At 28.2% G+C, this 22,274-nt stretch overlaps 1 long non-coding RNA gene across 2 annotated transcripts in view; it reads left to right on the top strand.

Annotated features, from left to right (window-relative positions):
* Nucleotides 1-22,274, top strand: part of LOC129959067 (uncharacterized) — a 95,901-nt gene that overhangs the window by 50,009 nt on the left and 23,618 nt on the right. For both annotated transcript variants that reach the window (XR_008783386.1, XR_008783385.1), the window contains exon 2: nt 17,616-17,697. This is a non-coding gene — a long non-coding RNA (uncharacterized LOC129959067). The remainder of the gene's footprint in view (nt 1-17,615; nt 17,698-22,274) is intronic.

The following is a 22,274-nucleotide window of genomic DNA, read 5'->3' on the forward strand; positions in this document are numbered from 1 at the left end:
CTATAATTAATTTCTGAGTTTTAGAAGCTAGTATCTATGCTCTTTTAATGATTTCAAAGCATATTTGTCTATTAACTCACTAAATAAGCTAAATTTTGATAAGTGATTCATTGTGGACCATCAACTTTTAAAAAAATAAGCCGAGAAGCCATTCAGTCACTTTCCTGTGAAAAATAAACTAAGAAACTATTAAAATAATTTTTCTCACATTTCTTTAATACATAATTCATAATATATAAGTGCTTTACAATTTGCAACGAAATTAAATAAAAACTGAGAGACATTAATCTATTTCGGCCGATTGACAAACGGAAATTTGAGAGTCTGTAAAAAAGAAAAAAAAAGAAAACATAAAATTTCTAGCTTAAATATTAAAATAAATCACAGCAATAATTGCATCTTTTCATTTCCAATGTTCCGCAAAATCGAATTAAATAACTAGCATCAACCGAATAAAGAGAAGAAATGTGAAAATCTCTCTTCAATACAATCTTTTTGATTTAATGAAAATGTTTGAAACTACTTTATCACCAATATCCAGTTGAAGACAACGTACATTATTTTTATTTCTTTTAGTATGCTTTGAATAAATTTTCTTTTCGCTATTTTTTTTTCAATTTTTTTTTTTATTTGAGAAAAATAAACGGAAGTATTCAGGCTAGATTGTTGAATGAATATTAATAAAGTTAGCATTCACAAGTTGCGAGCATTTGCATTTCAACTAAAGGGAGCAGAAAAGATTTTTGAATTAAAGGAAATTAGAATTTTGTTTTTTATTTTTTTACGAGCGATTTGATTACGTTAACTGAAATTAAGTTATTCTTAGATTTTACGTAAAATTTTGACTTTGATCGATTTTTCAGACATGCGAAATAAAATAAATCCAAATTGTTTATTTTTCTCTTATTAATTTTGTTTGAAGATAGGAGTATTTTTTTTTTCACTATGCTAGATTCGAATTAAATCATTCAAATAAATGTTTTTCACTTTCAAAAGTTAGATTCATCTGCACAATTTTTGCAAAAACCTCATAAATAAAATACTTCCGAATTCAGAATATTTTCTAGCATAGAAATATATTCTACAAAAGAATAACTTCCTTTTGCGTTTTGTTTTGTGTCATATTTTCAAAATCAGTATTAACATCTTATTTAAGAGTGGTACATTTGCTGTACATTTAATATTCTGTTAATAGGTGATAGAGATGCTATATCAGATTATTCTTCATCACTTCTGCTTTTGGTTGGTACAGATGTTATTTGTCAATGCATTTTTAGCTTCTAATTACGAATGGTGTAGGTGCTGTATCAGTTTTCTTAACATATAGTGGTACATTTGTTGTACAAGAGTATTTACTACTTCTGTTAGTAGGTGGTATAGATGTATCGAATTATTCTTCATTACTTCTGTTTTTGGTTGGTACAGATGTTGTTCCCAAGTGCATTTTTAAATTCTAATTACGAGTGGTGCAGGCACTGCATCAGTCTTTTTTAATAGAGACCGGTACACTTACTGTACAAGTATATTTATAAATTCTGTTAGTAGATGGTATAGATGCGATATCACATCATTTTTCGTCACTTCTGTTTTTGGTTGTTACAGATGTTATTTCCCAGTGCATTTTTTAACTTCTAATTACGAATGGTGTTGGAGCTGTATCAAACTTTCTTCTTATTATTATTCGTGGAATTGATCCTATACCAGCACAATTTTTTTAAAATTTTGATTGCGAATAGTACAGATATTGTATCAATAAGTATGAGCTTCTACTCAAGGACTGGTACATATGCAGTACCTGCCCGAAAGCATAGTACATATGCTGTGCAGTAAGCTTTTAATTATCAGTACTGATACAGTATCAGTAAATGTATAAGTAATTACTGATACAGTATCTGTACTCTACCCTCGCGGTGCAAATCTGTAGGATTTTTAATCGATCTATAATTAGCATTACTCCCCCGTTCTGCTGCATCATGAGAAGCGTGAGGGATATATGAATTGATTATAACTAAAAAGAAAAATAAGTTATCCATAGTTTTCATAACTTCTCTGTCCTATTGTATCGTGGCAGGCGTGAGAGATATGTATACTGTTAATAAGGAAAGGAAAGGATAAAGTAATTCATAGCTTCATTCATGCGTAGCTTCTTTGTCCTATTGTATCATGGCAAGTACGTGTAATTTGTCTATTGCTATTGAGGAAAAGGAAGAATAAGTAATATGTGTAAAGCTACCACAAAACTTATCTTCCAGTGAGTTAAAACAATGAAAGGAAGAATTTTTTTCTATCTAATTTAAAATTTCAGCACAAAAAAAATATCTTATATTTTGCTTAATTGAAATTCAAAGGTTGAATTAGAAATGGCGTGAGATGGGAATGAGGAAATATTTTCTTGTTCTCTAAGTCCTCTTTTATTTTATATTTAATTATATTTCTTTTCTGTTTATCATGATTACCAATTATTTGAGGTAACTGATAAACTCGATAAATATCTACAGAAATTTTTATTTATTTTTGTTCATAATAATTAATTGTTGTTAATTACTGTTACTGTTACAGATGATAATCTCGAGGAACATTTACAGAAGTCTTCTTTATTTATAATTATTCATCACTATTTGTAGCAATTGAAGATCCCGAGAAATCTCTATGGAAGTATCACCATTCATAATTATTTGTAGCAATTGATTATCTCAAGAAACTCGAAAATTGTATACAGAAATTATTATTTATTTATATCCGTAATTATTGATATAATTACTGATAATCTCGAGAAATATTTACAGAAGTCTTCTTTATTCATAACTATTTATAACAACTGAAAATCCCGAGAAATCTCTACGAAATTATCATCATTCATAATTATTTGTAGCAATTGATTATCTCAAGAAATTCCTTGTTCATCACCAGTTCATGTTTGTTTCCCCACTTTTCTTTATTTTCTTATTTTGTTTCGTTTCCATGATACATAAATGGATTTCCATTCATATATATATATCGGGAATCAGAAAAATGTTGCATTATTTTCAGTGAAATATTTGCCAGCAAAACCTGAAACAATAATTATTCCATTATACCAACAATTCCATTATAATCACAATTCCTAAATGAAATAATTAAAAATTAACAGCTTTGTTGCATATTGCTTTGTTCACATAAAAAAGGCAGCAATCAATCATAATTTTGAAAGTAATGAATATCTATGATAATTTCCATTGACCTAAATATTTCCATTCCATGTTCTTTTATAACAAAAAGTTGAAAACGACGTCGTAGATTCCAACAAACACGAAATTACTATGACAAGTCGGAAAATATAAACAAGTGACAAGGGTCTTCGATATTAAAAACCTCCAAACAGTCTTGTATTTACAGTTCGAGAAAGCCCAAACAACAGCCTGCGTGCTTTTTGACGCAGCGGCCAGCAAACAAAAGAAACTCTTCAGGACTAAAAAGTTTCGCAACTTTATTTTTTTTACTGAAGTCAAGACTCCTCAGTTTTTGTGGCGACCACACGTTTAATAACTCTCCATCAGAAAAGATTCCGAGGAATGGCTTGAAGCAATTTCTCATTTGGCGAAGCATTTAAAGCGGCAGTAAATATTAGCTCGAGTATGTTCAACGACGGATCGTATAAATAACGGCATCTTGTAATTTGAAATCCGTAGCGTGGATAGATAGACGACCGCCGGAATGTTGTGTCAATTATTTGTGCTGTACGCGGGGGCTTACTAAGTCAATATTTGAAAATCTTCTCTCAAATAGCACAAATACTTGAGTCCTCGTATTTGCCGATCGGCTCATTCCTAAAAGATCCGCGGTTCAAACAAATATTGATCGACGACAAATAAGGAATTAGTCAAAGCGTGGTTATATGTGTGCCTTCCTTTGCATCTCTTCAATCTTCTAACACACTTTTACCCTTTTCTTTTCCAACCTCTTCCCCTTCTTCCTGCGATTATTAACATTCGTTTGCTCTCTCCAAACCGCAGAACTCCGAATTGAGTTTGCATTTTTTATTATTATTATTAACTCGAGTTTCGCGCGCCGAGAAACAATTTACGAATTTCTCGGAAATCATTGAGTTGAAGTAGAAGGAAAAACTAATTGCGAATTTCGCTCCCAGGCAATCGTTTGATGACGACCTCCTATCTTAATGGTCTGAGGACAACTCTTTTCCATTCCACATAGGCTCAATCAGGAGAGCTTAGCTGGGCGGAAAATTGGGCTCTTTGCTTCGAACCGGAGATATCCAGAATATTTTATGAATTGATATAATGTTTAGTTAAGTTGGGCATGAGAAAAGGGCGACATTGAATAAAGGTCTGAGAACGGAGACGAAATTTAAGGTATTCGGCGATACCGTTTTCTGTTAGAGAATTAATTTATGAAAACTATTGAGGGAAAAAAATGCCAACTAATTATCTCTGAAAATGAAATTTTAACATTGCAGTCGATTAAATTTCTCATTTGTAAATTAAAATCAAATATGGGAATTTGTTATCTAATTCCTGCTTATGTAATTATTTTACGAAAGAGTTTCTGAATGTGTTAACCACGTAGAAAATTACGACAAGTGCAAATATTAGCTTGAGTCTGTATCGACTTATATTTATGTAGAGAAAATTGGATTATTTCCATGAAATATAGCAAAGAAAATATAGCGTTTCGTATGATTTAGCGTCTTCAAGTTAAGAACAAGTATAAAGCTGAGGAATGTGTCACTATTTCCAGTTAAATAGTCATGAATACAGTATTAAAGAGAAAGTAGCGTAAAATTGATAAATATGTAAATAATAAAAGAGACAAATAATTTTATAGTAAAGTATATCGCTATTTAATAATATTTTATAATAATTTCCCCTTCAAATTGTATGAAATAATTCTGTAATTTAGAAGTAAACTAATGTAAGTCCAATTTTATGGATTTTAAGGGGTTTTTTTTTCTTCATATAATTTTTCTTATCCCGGCAGTGTTATCGGAAGTGTAAAGTGTAGTAGCTGTATACTGGAAGAAAGTAATCGCTTTCAAAATTAAAATAAAATACAGCAAGCACTGCGCTTTAGAATTTCTTTCGGCTCTGCTGTAAAGTGTTATTTGCCTCTTACTCACATAATTTAGAAGCGATTGTTACTTGGGTGGGGATATTTAACAGAGGGATGAGAAAATGCGGTATAAGCATGTTGGTGGAAGGGTATAATAATAATGATATTGGTTACATAACTACCCTATTGCTGATGACGGAACATACCTCCTTGTGAAAGTTTCGAGCATGTGACACTTGTAATACGGTTTTTTATGCTGACTCAGTGTATTTGCTTTGATATTTGTGGCTGTCGTTTAGATAAGGGTAATTATTCTTACTGGTTGCATAGACAACATGTTAATATTCTTGCTTTACACTGAGTTGAAATTTTATGTTGCCTATGCTCATAACGAAGCAAGGGAGATTCCTAACTGCTGATGCTAAATTATTAGCCATTTAATAATTAACATTCAGTAATTAATATCATTTATGGTGCTATGAATGTATGGATGGAATTGAAGGTTTTAGTATTCAAAGTAATGTTAACTTCCTTTTCAAATTTCTTATTTCATGCCTGTTTTCAACGCTCTTCTTTTATTACAATAACTATTCATTTGTTGTGCAACCGAATAAAAATGTCTCCTGAAAGTTTTTAAAATTGTTTTTGTACTTTTGGTTCGAATATATTTAAGCATCAATGCAAGTTGTCTTCGCTTCCCTACAGACTAAAAATATAACTTCCGACACAGGAAATTCAATAACTTTGCATATAAAAACATTTAGAATTTTCGAAATAGCTAAAAATGGAGGATTATGTTTTACAATAAAATGTTGGTGTGTAGCAATTGATTTGAATCTGTAATATGATAATATTGAGATAATTAATACTTCAGCAATAAAGAAGGAATTTTTGGATAATAAGGAGAATAATAATTGATCTGAATATGTAATACGATAATATTGACATAATTAATACTTCAGCAATAAAGAAGGAATTTTTGGATAATAAGGAGAATAATAATTGATCTGAATCTGTAATACGATAATATTGAGATAATTAATACTTCAGCAATGAAGAAGGAATTTTTGGATAATAAGGAGAATAATAATATTAATACATCTACAATCTTCAACACCACCTGTTTTATGAACTTTTAGTAGATTCCTTAAATGTGAAGTGAATATTGAATAAATTTTAATTTTGATCTGTACAAAAACTTGAAACAAACTATTTTTAAGATTAAAATATTAATATATTATACATTATTCTAAAATTGAAACCATAACTCCTTCTTCAAAACTATAATCCTTAACTAATAACAAAATATTTTTTTTAATTAGCATTTAAAAATAACAGATAAAATATTATTATTTTCGTAATCTCAAAGAAATAGTTTTAATGTTATTTAAAATGTGTGAATTGCTTGCTGTCAAAAAAAAAAAATCGAAAATGCATTTAAAAAAAGAGGAAGAAAATAACGGAATACGTATGTCATTTAACATTTAGCGTGCAAAATTTCACAGTATTTTCAAAATTTCATTGACAAATAGAAATTTTATTAAATTGTGAAAACTAAATGGAACATGGGAAAACTCATATAAATGTCGAAACTTAAGGTTTGTGTTAAATTTTTACTGTTATCTTATATTTGTCAGAATATATTCTTTAGTTTCATCTGCATTTAAATTAAAATTAAAATTTCAAAGAATCAGGGAAAGTAATTATATTCAGGACCTGGCCCTTTAATATTTAGAGGTGATATTTCAACATCAATGAGTGTTTTTCATTTTAAAAAACTGTAATTATTTATATTCGTGGAAATCCAATAGAATCTAGAAAAAACAAACTTGAGTCTAAAACACGCGACTTTCTTTTTCTTGAAATATGTTATATAAATTCTTAAACTGGTATATATATATATATATATATATATAATGAAGGAGTAGAGAATAAAAATCTGAATTCTAAAAAAAACAAGTAATAAAGCAACTACAAGAAAGTGATAAAAAGAATCTTAATGAAAAAAGCTATAATTTTCATGAGAAAATGAAATTAAAGGAATCAAGGATACAGACATTTCACATTTAGCTGTAATATTTCAACAACGTCTGTTGTTTCTCTAGTGAAAACATTATTTTTATGTAATTAAAACACACTTTCAGGTTAAAAGCGCGTGATTTCAGTGTTCTTCAAATGTGAATCCATAAAAACTAAAAAATTTTCATATGAAAAACTGAAATTCTAAGAAAAGACGAACAATGTAAACAACTAAATAAAAACATCTTGACGAACTTCACTTCTCAGAAGACAACAACAACGCACCCACAAAGACAACAAAAGCGACGCTTGAGACAAACTTAATTATAAGACAATCTACTCTATACTTTCTACTACTTTCTTTTCTGAATTTGATACTGTATGAAACTATCACAGCTAATTGAAAGCAAAATCGAGTGTTAACCTTTTTAAATTAAGAAAAGCAATCGGAATGTTTTAGTAAATAAAAATAAAATTCAAATAGCTCTTCTTAGATGTGTGTTATTAACGGTAACGTTCAAATTTACTGTTCTCGTAATCGAAATAATGACACAGATGAGTGCACCGTATAATAACAGGTTGCAGAATTTAATTCATGGTCAAAAAAGATCAATGAACAGGAGGGTGGCTTGGAAATTTCCGCGAAATCAAGTCGCAGGTGAAAACTTTGAATTCTTTTCCCCGAATTTTCCTGGGTTCTTTTATTATTATTATTTATTATTCTTTGAACAATTACAACTTTTGAATTTCATTTCCCATGGATGCTCAGCGTTTCATGTACAAGAAACTATAAAAATTTTATGCATTTTTTAAGTGTTCTGATTAAATATGGGGCAGATATAAAGCCAAAAACATTAAATACGTTTTTTGCATCTTTAGATAGTCTTATCGGTCATTTGAATGGCATAAAAGCTGCATTTTTCCCTAGTTATTTTGTAATTTGAACTTTACAATTTTATCATACAATATTATATTAATATTAGCACAAAACGCCAAACGTTATTACATGGCATTCAGAATATCGAACAACATCGGGAAAATATCTTGTAATATCTATTGCCAGTTGGGATACATATGTAATATTTCTAATCAATCCACTTTAAAATAAAACTTTGAATACTTTTTCCCGAATTTCCCTGGTTTATTATTATTATTATTACAACTTTTGAATTTTATTTCTTATGGATTCACAGCGTCTCATGGATTCAACCTCAAAATCTATATTTATTTGAGATTAATGTAACAAGAAATTATAAAAATTTTATGAATTTTTTTAAGTGTTCTGGTTAAATATGCGATAGAAAAATACGTTTTTTGCATCTTTAGATAGTCTTATCAATCATTTGAATGGCATAAAAGCTGCATTTTTCCGTAGTTATTTTACAATTTTAACTTTACAATTTTATCATACTATATTATATTAATATTAGCACAAAACGCCCAACGTTATTACATGGCATTCAGAATATCGAAAAACACCGTGAAAATATCGTATATATTTTGCCAATGGGATACATATGTAATAATTCTGATTAATCCATGTTCTAGAAATAATTTTCTAATTGCTCGAAATCGAACTGTAACTTTATGAATATATTAACTGTAACTGTATATATATGTGTGTGCGTGCGTGTGTGTGTGCGCGCGCGTTTGTGTGTGTGTATGTGTTAGCCGGTGCCTTGACCGAGAAAATTAATAATTAATTAATTTTAATAATTAATTAAATGTAATTTAATTTTTTAATTAATAATTAATTTTAATTTCGTTTTCTTTTATCCCGGGAGTCACAGTTTGTACAGATAAAAAGTGATAAGAGGATACATCGGTCTACATCGCGACGCAAGAGCAAAAGAGACAGAAATGTTTCTCTTGAATGATTTTACTTACTTATGAGATTTTGATAAGGATTTCTTTGACACGCGCAGATTTAGGATAGGGAATTTTATTTATCTTTGAAAGAATGTTGTAAGCATTAAGGATTTTTACCCCTTCATTCGGAGCGTGAGAAAATGCTGAGATCAGCCGTTTTATAGAGCGTGTGTAGAATTATTAAATGGAGAAATGGATCAGAATGTAAGAGAATATTTTAGAATGTAGTTAATGTGGTATAAAATAAAATAAAAACTAGGAAAATATTAAGGATTTAAATTAGATTAAGCGATATCATTACCTATATATATGTCTTACTTTTCTTATTATTTATTTATTTATTTTTATAATTCTTTTTCTCTTGATTTTCAATATCTGCATCTAAAATTTGGTTTTATTCTGTTCGTCAGTTTAACTCAGATGCTTTCAAGCAGAGAAAGTTTATGACCAATCCGTATATGAAAAGTACTTTCGGCAAATGAGCAGAAGAAAAGGGTCTTAAAAAAAAGGCTTATTCTTTTCTTCATTATTAGATAGAATATTCGAATAGAAAAATACTCATTCTTATAATATAAATTCATTCACTATTATAAGAATGAATGTTTTCTAGATGTTTTTAAAAGTTCTTCGCTTAAATCATGACAAAGAACTACCGTGACATTTTTTTAACACCAATAAAGGTGGAAAAGTGGCCATCAAAAAAGGATTTTACCAAAATACAGTTGAAGAAGTATTTGTTTTTGATGCATAATTTGTATGTAATATTGCAGATTAACACTGGGAAGTTAAAGGTCAGTTATTAGACTCTGGGAAGCGAAGATAAGTAGAGGACCATGCAACTCTTAAATTTAAGCCTGAATTAAATTAATTAGAAAATTATTAATTCCCTAATTCAAATTATATTTTTATGTTGCGAACAATGTAATTAATCTGTTATTATACCATTGAATGTAACACACACATGTGTGAGTGTGTGTGCGTGTAATATCTCCAATTATCCACGTTCTAAAAATAATTATCTTCTTATCATTTGAACTCAGGCTTCATTTTAATTTTAATTTCTGAAATGGGTGGATTCTTATTTTCTAGCATTAAATCTAACATGTGTGTGTGTAACACCCCCAATTATCCACGTTCTGAAGATAATTATTTTCTTATCATTCGAACTCAGGCTTCATTTTAATTTTAATTTCTGAAATAGGCGAATTTTTATTTTTTGGCATTAAATCTAACATGAGTCGAGATTAAAATGCTTTCTTAGCAAAATTCCTATGTAAAAAATGGCTCCTTCCTCCTTGTTTTATGCTTTCTTATTCCAATTACATCTATAATTGGTAATTGTTCTAACAAAGACATTTTTAAATGCATCGTAAAAATCGAAGGCTTTTTTTCATAATGAAGAAAAAGAATGAAAATATGATAGACATTTCTGTTTTCCTTTCCTGAGTGACCCTCTCAGACTTTCAAAAAATGCAACAAAACTTATAAACAATAGAGATAGCAATGAAAAGCAATAAACAGAAATTATTTAGTTTCAATTTAGCGAAGAATTCTGCAGAAACAATTTTCAATTTTATTTATTGACTCACTCGTTTTTGCTGCTAGTTCAAATTGACTAAATATAAAACAGTCTTAAAAGGGCTCTGATAACATCTACTTTTTATTTAATGTTACTGTTCTTCTATTTGCTTTTATTTGTTTACGTACCATAAAAATCATATTTTCTTCAGTAAATTGTATCGTAACCTAAATAAAAAATATTTACTGAAATTAACTATGTATTGAAAGTGAGAGAATATCTGTTTGCTGAATTCTAACTGCTTGAATTATTGAATTCTAAGTGTGCTGGATTCTAATTGTTTACGAAAAATATCGTTCATAAAGCCATTTTAGCCTAAGTGATTCTTGCATTGCATTTCTTTATATTACATTATTTTGTTTGTTTTAGTTAAATTTAAAGTAAATTCACGCGGAAACAAATTTGTTCTGTTGTAACATTCTTATATATAATATTATTACTTTTGCTTTAGATAAATTTAATTTTCTCAGAATAAATATGAAAAAGTAGTTTTTAAAAAATTGGTATTAAAGAAGATTGCTGGAATAAAAATTTCGAATTTTAATTAATGATTGGCCATTTGCTCTACGATTTTTAATTTTATAATTAATTAATAAACTTCTTTATTTGTTACAGTCTTGAACGGAAGAAGGAATGTTTTTAACATGGAATTTTTAAGTAAAAAAGTTAATGCTTTTAGTCATCATAATGATTAATTCCGTTTTTAATTTATACCTTTTTAATTAAAAATTAGTTTGAAACTTATTTTTAATAATTTTCTCTGCATTTCTTACCTATATTTATATGAATTTACAAAACTTTTAAAGAAAAAGCTATAGAAAAAAATTGTATAGAACAGTGCTAATATTAGTTTTAATTAATAATATATGCGAAGGAATTCATGTATATCTTCTCCTAGACTTATGATCTACGCAATTTACAACCACAAAAAATAAATTTTGAATTTCAAAATAAAGTCAACTTTAAGTTGTGTTTTTGTTTACAGTATGTGAAATATAGCACATAGTAAGTAGTTTTCGCATCCTATACAATAACTATCTCGAGTGAATTTTTGTGTTTTATAACTAAAATTTGAATGAAAATAGTGTTGAAAAAATATAAATTAGACCTACAAATACTTTGACCTTTCAGTCGGAAAAATACGATGAAAAAATCGAAAAGTATTTGCTTAAGAATAAAATCGATATCGGAAGTCTAATTCTGGTTCTTATAAAATAACTCGTCGGTATATGGCTAAAAGTGACCAAGGCAAAAGAAAAATGAGCTAATATGTTTTTGTTGGCTTAAAGTGTCATTACACTAAGAGAAAAAAAAACGAACATATTAATTTATGTGCTCTATATATAGTATAGAAGCGACGAATTAATACAAGTATACATTCTCACGTTTCTTTCGATTTGGTTATATTCAGCTGCATATCAATGAAATTTAGTCTGAATATAAGCTCACGCAAAACAAAATTGTGTTAATTACATTTAACGTTAAATATTAATCAAATACATAAAGCTTTATATGTATATTTCTATGTATCATATGCATGTGACAAATTTTATGAAGGAGATAGTCCAGAAATTTACATCGGAACTTTTAATGTCACTTCTACAATTATCAGGGGCATAATTTCAAGCAAATATTTTCATTGCTGATACAACCACATGATATACCATGATCACACATCCAAGAAGAAAAGGGTGTTAATCCGTTTAATATAATACCAAAAGACAAAAAGCAGCAGAGATTCATTCGCTTTAAATTCAGAAAGGCTCTGCAAAAATTTCTAGAAACCATAAGTGTTCATCAAGTAATAAAAATGCCAAAATTCAAAATTAATTGTGGCTTGTTTTAGTGTGTTAATGCTTTTAGATTGGTGTACTATTTATTGAATGTGTGATGCATAAATTGCTACGCATAAAATGTAACTTATCTTTGGATCGACAACTAACAAATTTAGTGCTTTGTTGCTTCTTGACTAGAATGTGTTCATGAAGAAACGGTTTTCCAAAATATTAATTAGATTTTTAATAATTCAAAACTCCAGTGAGATGTTAACGCTTGACTGTCTGCCTGTACTTTCGCATACATCTAAACGCTATAAATCATAAATGCAATAACTTAAACCAATGAAATTTCGTATGTTATCTTGTGACTACAACGGTAATTCTGCATCCAGTTTTGGTGTCAATCAGCTGGCAAAAAGATGTCCAAAATACATATTTTCATGATAGATTCAGTAAAAATAATAGATCCATGCCAAATATCTATATTTCGTAACTATCGTTCATGGATGCCGTGGAAGGTATTCGTGGCTTTAACCGAGGTTCGTAATTTTATCTGGAGGATTAGGGATAAGTCTTTTATTGGAGAGTATGTAAGAAAGTTTTGGGAAGGCCACATTCACTGGTTCGTTAAGAAATTGATATAAGATCCGAAACAAAAAGCCATAATTTTTAAGCCATATTTTCAAGCCATAATTTTTAAGTTTCAGTCAAAATTCAGAACTCAGGAAATGCAACCGTCTCACTTTAGGTTTCATATGGAAAGCAGCATATTTCAAGAATCTCTATATCTGTGTTAAATTCTAATGAAATATTTTTGTTTAAAAATCATTTCCTCAATATGAATATTTCATCATAATTTAAGTTTCTCTTAAATTTTTATTGCTAATATCAGTTTAATGGGTCCCCTTGAATTTAAAAATATTCAAAATAATTTTTCCATAGTTCCATTATCTATTAACCAAGAATTATGATACCATTTAAAATATCTGTGATAAAGTTCATAAAAATAGAATAAGTGTTTGAATTCCATACTTTAGGTTTCTGGACATTTTATTATTTATTGCACATTTTATGTAGAAAATTTTTTGAATATTCAATTTATAAAATTAATATTCTATACTCACTCAAAAAGTAATAATATTTCATCGGTGTTTCCAATAATGTTATTATAATACATTAAATTTGCTACCTGCCTCTCAAAGTTTTTTCTCTTCTAAATTTCTTTGTAAAACTGAAACTTGTGTTTAAAAACAACACTTTTGAAATCAACTAATTTGTAGTTATACTTTTGACATTTAAAAGGAAAAAGACTTATTATAAAAAATTCAAAATAGTTTAACTCTTTAAATATACACTTTCTATTTATGCTTTCATTTATCAAAGAAAGTAATCAGATTGTAACATTTGAAGAAATGGAGATCTCTAAATTTTATTTTTAACACATTTTATCATAACACAAGGAAACCAAAATCCTATATTGTAAACCTTTAATAAAGCACAATTTACAAATGATTTTTATTAATGGTTGGAAATACAAATAAATCGATGAGTTAAATTGAATTTCAGTTTGTTTTAGTGTGGGTTTAATGACACTGAGGCTATTTCGATTTTAAATCATGAAACTCTGGAGATAAGATGTGATCTGAATAATAATAAGAAGATGAGATAAGATGTGATCTGAATAATAATAAGAAGAAGAGATAAGATGTGATCTGAATAATAATAATAATAATAAATAGAGATTAAAATTATCGAAACACTTATAAAAGTTCAAGTATACTTGCTACCGCTTTCGGTTTGAAAATGAATTTATTAACTGTCATATTTTAGCAAAAAATAAAGAAATTCTAACTATCTCTAAAAACAAATTTTTAACACTGAAATCTATGTTTTTACTGTCGTTAATTAACAAAAATGGCAAGTATTTATTAATATATCTTATTTTGGAATTATTTCCAGCCAAGACTTCTTAAAATATAAATTGTACAGTTCTTGTTGGCGACACAAATTTTACCAATACATAAAATGCTTGAATTCCTACACCAGTACTCAGAATTTTGCCAATACATAACCTGCATGAATTCCTACACTAGTACTCAGAATTCTCAGAAATCATTTACCAAAAATAACATCACGTTTTTCTTCTTAATCTTATTATTTTTCCGGAGATCACAGATCTGTTTTTAAAAATTCTGTATGATCCTTTTGCATCACATCCAACCTGACTTCCGAGAATATTAAGGCTGGAGAAAAAAGCCCAGACACATTAGGTGCGCTATAATCTAACGCTCTCGATCCTGGAAGAACACAACAGCAGAAAGGCTATTATCTGAGCCCCAGCTACAGTTAGAAGAACGTGCTTGAGCAAAACTTGTGTCGATTAGCCGAACCAGCTGCATCCTAGTAGATAACAGACTCCAGCGGTCATTCTTCAAGCCGTAAGAATAAGAGATATACATAGTTCCCTCTCTCTTTCCCCACTGGAGTTGATTCCTTCACCGTAGAATGCCCATAAAATATGGACATATTTTAGATCCCCACCCGCACACTTTGCTCAGAGTAACCTGTGCAGGAATAATTTATTCGCAAATACAAAGCAATGACTTGTTTGGGTCTACAGTAGTGGCCAAAATTGTGGAAATCTTTCGGAAAAAGGATACTTTTGAGTTTGATACCTCATGGCACAAGTTGCTTTTCCTAGTAATTACAAATAATGCTTATCCAGTTAGGCGTATATGGTGATAATTTTCTTCATATGTATCATATTTTTAATGCATTTACACATTAAAAAAATCTTCTATAAAATTTATTGCTAGATATTTTTATATGCTTTTATGTAATTTCTATAGAGTTTGCAGAGACGGAATTTCAGAATCAATTTTTCACCTATTTCTGCCAGATTAGAATTCCGAATACAAGTGTAATCAGCTTGATAATTAGTTGAGTGTTTTCGGTGGTAATATAAAATTTTAATATTTTCAGATGTTAACTGGCAGTCATTTATTAATTTGTATTAAATATGGATTCATCATATTAGGGGCAGTTTGATTGCAAATTAAGACTAAAAAATAGTAAACAATAAAAAAAAATTTTTAAAAATTGAGAATACGATCTTTTATTAGAGTGCTAAAAAGTAGAATATAATATATTTTTTTTATCAAAAATTTGGAGGTCAGAACAAAATTCAAGAAGCCAGAGGCACGGAAAACAAGACTATAAAGAAATAAGGTCGCAACGAATATCTTAAGAAAGCATTAAATGTTAATTAAGAATATAAAAACAAAAATAAAAACAATAAAACAAATTAATTCAAAAAATTAAGAAAATTAAATATCTATATGATTAAAATAAATTTTATTAAAGTATTTCTATGAGCATTTCACGCTTTTATAACCTTATTTTAATTACAAGAATTTTTAATGAAAAAGTAATTTTTTTTTTACTTTACAGCACATTAGCAAAAGCGTGCTTTTAAAACATATTTTCTTTTATAAAATCATCTTTACTGTAACCATTGCTCTAAAAAATTGATGTTATAAGCGATCAAACTTCAAAATATATTTTTTTCCAATTCCTACTATTAAATCACACTGTCCCTATATATATTTATATATCTTGTTCAAATTTTCAATCGTTAATAAAATACTTTTTATTCATCCACTCAAATTCAAATACATTTTTTTAAACTTGAAGTGGATGACACTTGATGTTAATACAGTTTTTACAAATATTAATTCATTAATTATTAAATTTTATTACTTTTTAATACTTTAAATAGAGTTTTAGCAGTTTGTAATGTGAATTGAAATCAACAGGAAGTAGATCAATCGGTAAAATGCAAGGATTTCAGTGTTTTTCACATGAAGGTGAAGAATGCGAGTTCAATTCTTGAGAAAGTAGGAATTGACTTAATTTTTTTTTATATGTTACTTGTTCTGAATATTTATGCTATTTCGCGTAAATGTATATAAAATATGTTTTCAAGAAAGAATGAAATACTTTTGTAACGGGTTGTTGTAAAGTAAATTCAGTTTACGATATTATTATAATGGTCCAGCTATGTAAGTGAAATTCTTTTTTTTTTTTCATATTTGATTACTGTTTTCTATTTATTTTTATATAAAATGCATTAATATAAGTCACGCTTGCAATAGATCAGTTACGAATTCTTAATTCATGTATCTGACATATTTCATTAATTTCTATATTTTATTTCTAATGCTTATTTTCGCGTGTTAAACTGGTGCTTCTTATTTCATATATCAGAAAATGATGAACTTGTTTCCTTTCATTGAGTAAGATGCTTAAAATTAAACTACTCATCAAAACAAGTTACATTCTTAATAGCTCAGTTACGAATTCTTAATTCATGTATCTGACATATTTCATTAATTTCTATATTTTATTTCTAATGCTTATTTTCGCGTGTTAAACTGGTGCTTCTTATTTCATATATCAGAAAAGGATGAACTTGTTTCCTTTCATTGAGTAAGATGCTTAAAATTAAACTACTCATCAAAACAAGTTACATTCTTAATAGAATATTCATTAACTGCATAGGTACAAATGGAATATACTTCATTATTTATATTTGCTTCTTTCATGAGACGGTCTGTTTTTATTATGTTTTCGGGCACAGCAACTTCTTAATAATAAACATATTTTTCATGATTTTAGATTTTTTTTTATTCTAAGTTCATTTGTTTGTTGTCAATAAATGTTTAATCCAATGTTATCCTAATGGTTTAACTTGTGGTTTACTGTCTTTTTTTTTTCTGCTTGAATTTGTCGATAATTAATTCTTTTTTTTTTCATGGTTCCTTGAATGTCATCTTAACATAACGTTTATATGCTGTCTATAATTCATTTTTTTTTTAAAATTCGAAGTTAGATCCTTTTTCTTTCTTTTTTTTTATTTTGTATTTGAACTATTTTTGGTAGTTAAATATGTCTGCAACTTCTATTCCTAGCGATGGCAAATGAATAATTTTTAAGGTACTGAGTTCACTTCTATACGATTTATTTAATCAATAAAGCATTAAAAATTTTCTCTTTCTTTTTATAATTTATTATTTAAAAATTAATTACTCTTTTTTATTAATCAACTAATATTTATTAAAACTCTTAATTATTAAAAATAAAACATTACTGCCATTTTTAGTTTGAGAAATGTCGTTTCCTCTTACTGTACTCATTTTTGACATAGTTTTTCTTAATTTAAAATTTTTCGATAAATCAAATTTTTTTATACTCAGTTTTCATATATTTATTGTCATTCAAAGTATTCTGGTGTTCTTTTTACCCATTCCTATTAATTCTTTTAGATTCATGCTGTTGAATCTGCACAGGAATGCTCCATTGTCGTCATTCCAGGGTCTAAATATTGTATTGGAAAGTGTTCCTCAGGTATATCGATTTCTTTTAAAATTTCATCTGAAAGCTGATTTTATGTCTTGAAACAAATTACATAAAAATTAATGTGACTAATTACAGCCAAATTATTTCACATTTTAAATAACTATTTATATTTTTTCAAATAGTTTTCTGGTTTCTTTTTTAATTTAGTATCACGGTAGTTTCTTCTACTTTTAATACTTCTAATTCTTTTAATTCTTCTACTTTTAAGGTTTTATTTTGATGACTTTGAAACAGAAAATGTCCTGATATCGTGAAAAGGCAGTAGTGAAAATAATAGAAGCATTTGAATTATTTGAGATTCAAAAGAGTCAAGATAAAAAAAAAAATCTCAAATGAAAAATATGCTAATTAGAAAAAGATTTTTATATGAATTTCTTTTAATTGAATCAAATATAATCAGCTAATGATATAAAATAACTATTATTCATTATTCTTACCAAGAATAAGCAATTAAATAGTTTTATTGCACCTAATTTATTGAAAAATATAGAAATAAGCTTTGTTAGGCTTACTTCTAAACATTCTTCTCTTTTTTTTAATGCATATTTACTTTCGTAAAAAAAAAAAAGTTTCATTTGAAAGTTGAAAATCTTAGTTCCAGTGGAAACAAAACTTCATTCATTAATCTTAAATTTCAACTTGCAAATGATTTCGTCGTTTCTTTTTTTTTTCAATTAAGCACATAAATTTCTTATGGCATTTTTTAGTTCGTTTACTAATTAAGAAAAACATTTTAGAAACTCTTCCAAAAAAATGTATTCGAAGATATTTTTTCCTCTGAACGAAAAGGATTTTTTTAATAATCAAAGTTGTTTTCTTTAAAAAAGAAGGTAATCTAATTAAGATTATTATTGAAAACGTTCTTTTCTGTCTTTTTCTATGATGCTCAAAAAATCCTCAGTTTCTTCCTTTTACTTGAACTGAAAAAAAAAATGTTCCTCTGTTTTCTCATCACCAATTTAGAAGCAAAAAAAAAAAAAAAATTAATATCTATCTACAGGCAAGGGGAAAAAAAAAAAAACTAAGCCTTTTATGATAAAAAAGAAGTAGAAAAAACCTTCCAAAGAGGCCCATCAAAATTAATTTAATTAATTATTAACAATTTTTTTTCTTTAGCCTATTTAAAAAATAGCTAGCTTGCTAAAAATGTTGTAACGAAGTATATTAGAAAATGTATTACGTCGACAAGAAAATATCAAAATAGGTTCATTTTTAGAATAAAATAGAAAACTTCATTTATTCCATAGTGACGAAACAATTCATCTTCCTCCAAGAACAGCTTAAATGCGATATTTTTATTTTGCCTCTTCATTAAACTTCGAAATTAAGCCTTTAGTTTAAGCCTATAATTTTAGTAATTTAAAAAAAAAAAAAAATCCTTAGCAGCCGTCTTTTTTTAATCTTAAGCCTAATAAATAATGTTTTTCTTTCTTCTCCTCATTAACTTATTTTCAATCCTAGCCAATTGCAACTATCATAGAAGCATTTCAGGGGAAAGTAATTACAGATCTAATTAAAAATCGTTTCACACTCCCTCTGCTTCCACGCGGCAGAGCACCTAAAGCTGCTTCCGCTGAAACGCCTAATCTGTATATTGACAGTGAATACATTTAGCATTTAGCAATTACACGAATTAAATAAACAGACACATAAAATAGGGATGAAAACAAATCTTGTATAAAAAGACAGCGAAGGACACGTCTTCTTTGTTTTCAAAACTGTTCAATTAATTAGAGACGAGGACATGAGGAAGAGGAAGGAAAAAATCCGTTTTGTTTACCCATATTACTCGTTTCATCTAAAATGGGAGCTTTCAGGCGAGCTGTTTCTTGGGAAAGAGCGTTTGTGCTAATTGGAGGGGGTATGGGGGGCTGAAGGGGTTAGGGATGAGTTCATCTGCTAGTTTCGACCAAAACGACTGAGGAAAAAGAATTTAAAAAGTAGCGATACCGGATTTTTTTATAAGTTATATTTAACGGGTCCACTCAATCGAAGGCGAGGAAAAGCACTAAAAATATAAATCTTTCGCTTTTTCTATTCTTTTAATTTTTAATTTAATTTTTTTTCCATCTTGCTTTAATGTAAAAGATCGATAAAGGATGGCATTTTTGAGAATCTTCTCGCAGCTATCTGAAAGTCTTAACATATCTTTTAAATGAAGGAAAATGCTTAATTTTACAATAGAGGTGTAAAAAAACACTTCCCGCTACTTTAATAATAATAAAAAGGGAACATTCTGTTTTCATTTATGGAGAAGAAAAAAAAAAAAAAAGAATTTGTGATCGTTTGACCTTTAAAATTTAATCCAGGGGAAATATTATCAGGAACGAAACTAGAGGGCTGATGGGGAACCTTTCCCTTAGAGTAGATCTGCTCGGGGACCTAAAATGAGTATAGTTCATCACAGAAATTTGAAATTTCCATGAAAGACGACATATTTAAAATGTTGTCATAAATAATCTGAAAGTCTTAACAGGCCATTTATACGGAAGAAATTTTTTTAAAAAGAGTCTTAGCAAGCCATTTATACGGAAGAAAAATTTGAAAAAAAAGTCTTAGCAGGCCATTTATACGGAAGAAAAATTTGAAAAAAAAAAAAGTCTTAGCAGGCCATTTATACGGAAGAAAATTTTTTTAAAAAAAAGTTTGACTTATTCTGTCTACCCTCGCCTTATCTCTTTTCTTTAATTCAAAGACGAAACATTTTATTTTCAGTTATAGAAAAAAGATCGATAGTTAATGAACATTAAACCGGAAAAATATGTCCAGAAGAAATATTATCAAAAACAGAACTTGAGGGTGCATGAAAAGATCTCTTCTTGGTATATATGCATTCGGTGATATAAATTGAACAATTTTCAATACAAAAATACGAAATTTTGATAAAATATCGCATTTTTGAAGATGTCTTAGATATATCTAAGTCTAAGCATGCTGTTTATTAAAAAGCAAACATCTGCCTATGTAGATTGTAAAAAAGAGCTGAGTTGAGTTTATCTGCCTTTTTATTGGTTTTAGAAATCCTTATTGTTATTTTATTTATAGAAAAATGTACGATCGTTTATGAATATTTAACTTTTAAATAATAATAATGTCAAAATATTTATCAAAGATAAAACTTCAGATGATTATCTTTCTAGGTGTAACTTTGCTGAGAGAGCCATATTATGTTGATGGCTGTTCAACACAAAATATCGATGCATTGTTTAGTTATATCCCCTTCCTTTCTGAAGCAGAGCAATGACTGTTTTGAGGACGATTTCACAATTTTGACAATGATAAAATGGCGAGAACGACTCCGGAATGCTGTTGTACAATCTAGTTTTATGATTATAATTTTTATAAAAATGTACTTCATTGCATATTAATTATTAAATTGTACTTGTTCATTAATAAAACGATATAATTATTATGTGGTATCAGTGCGACAGCTTGAATTAAGATACTTTAACCACAGTTACAGTTAAGTTAGATAATGCAATAAATAAAATTTGGTGCTATTTTTTAATGAAATATTTTAATATTAAACAGATATTTGGAATTTCGTAAAGTGGTACTGGAATTTTTTTAAGTCTTTTTTTTCCAAGCAGATGGTTCATATCTTACAATAAATAGAGAGAAAAAAATCCAAAGTTAATTGAGCTTCAAATTATTTGAATTGCTACTCGATCGAATGTGTGTTAAATGAAGGAGGAGTAAGTCCAATATATTTAAAAGAGTTTTAAGATGCACGATTGGCAATAAAACAGTCTGTATCGGACTTGCACTTCAAAGTAAAAGGTATAATTACTGCTAAATGTCATATTTCATAATAATCCTAATTATAGATTGCCTTCAATATTCAAATGTCAAATGTTGAAAAAAAAATAGTTACTATGATTATTTTCTAAAAGTAAACTAGTGCATTTAAAACCAACTATGTAGTCAATATTCATCTATTGAATGTTAAAAATTTAGTACTTTATGTATCATTTAAATGTTGAACGAAAAACCTAATTCTTTTTTTTTATCTTTCTATCTACTATCTAACTGGCAGAGGGAAAAAGGGTTTTTAAGAAGAGGAGAATTTTAAAACTTCGAATTTAAGAACAATAAATCCCCCCATTGCTTTCTTTTGCCGTATCGCGTGATATTTTCCATGATCATTGGGAAAAAAAAGCAACAATTAAATACTATCCATTAAAAATTATACAGGAATTAACTTTTTAAATATTAGATTTTTTAAAAATGAATGTTGATCAGTTTTTTGAGACGAAAATGCTGCTTACCTATCAATCACCTTAAAAAGGAAAAAAAAAAAAAAAAACCCTACCGATGGGTTTTTTCAAACTATGAATTCTCAGTCCCATGTGTATGAAGATCAAATTTTCCCTAAATGTTTTACATATTTAATACATGTTTATCCGATACATGATAAATACATGTTTTTATCCGAATATAGGTCATCGCGGGAAACCTCTCAAATTTCGCCATAACTTTTATCGCCGTCTCAGGAAAAATAAAACAGATAAAAATTTGTTTTATGGCTTTTTTCAATTTCTGTACACTTTTTTAAAAATTTAATT

This window comes from Argiope bruennichi, chromosome X1 (assembly GCF_947563725.1).
Source record: "Argiope bruennichi chromosome X1, qqArgBrue1.1, whole genome shotgun sequence".
Lineage (NCBI taxonomy): Eukaryota > Metazoa > Arthropoda > Arachnida > Araneae > Araneidae > Argiope > Argiope bruennichi.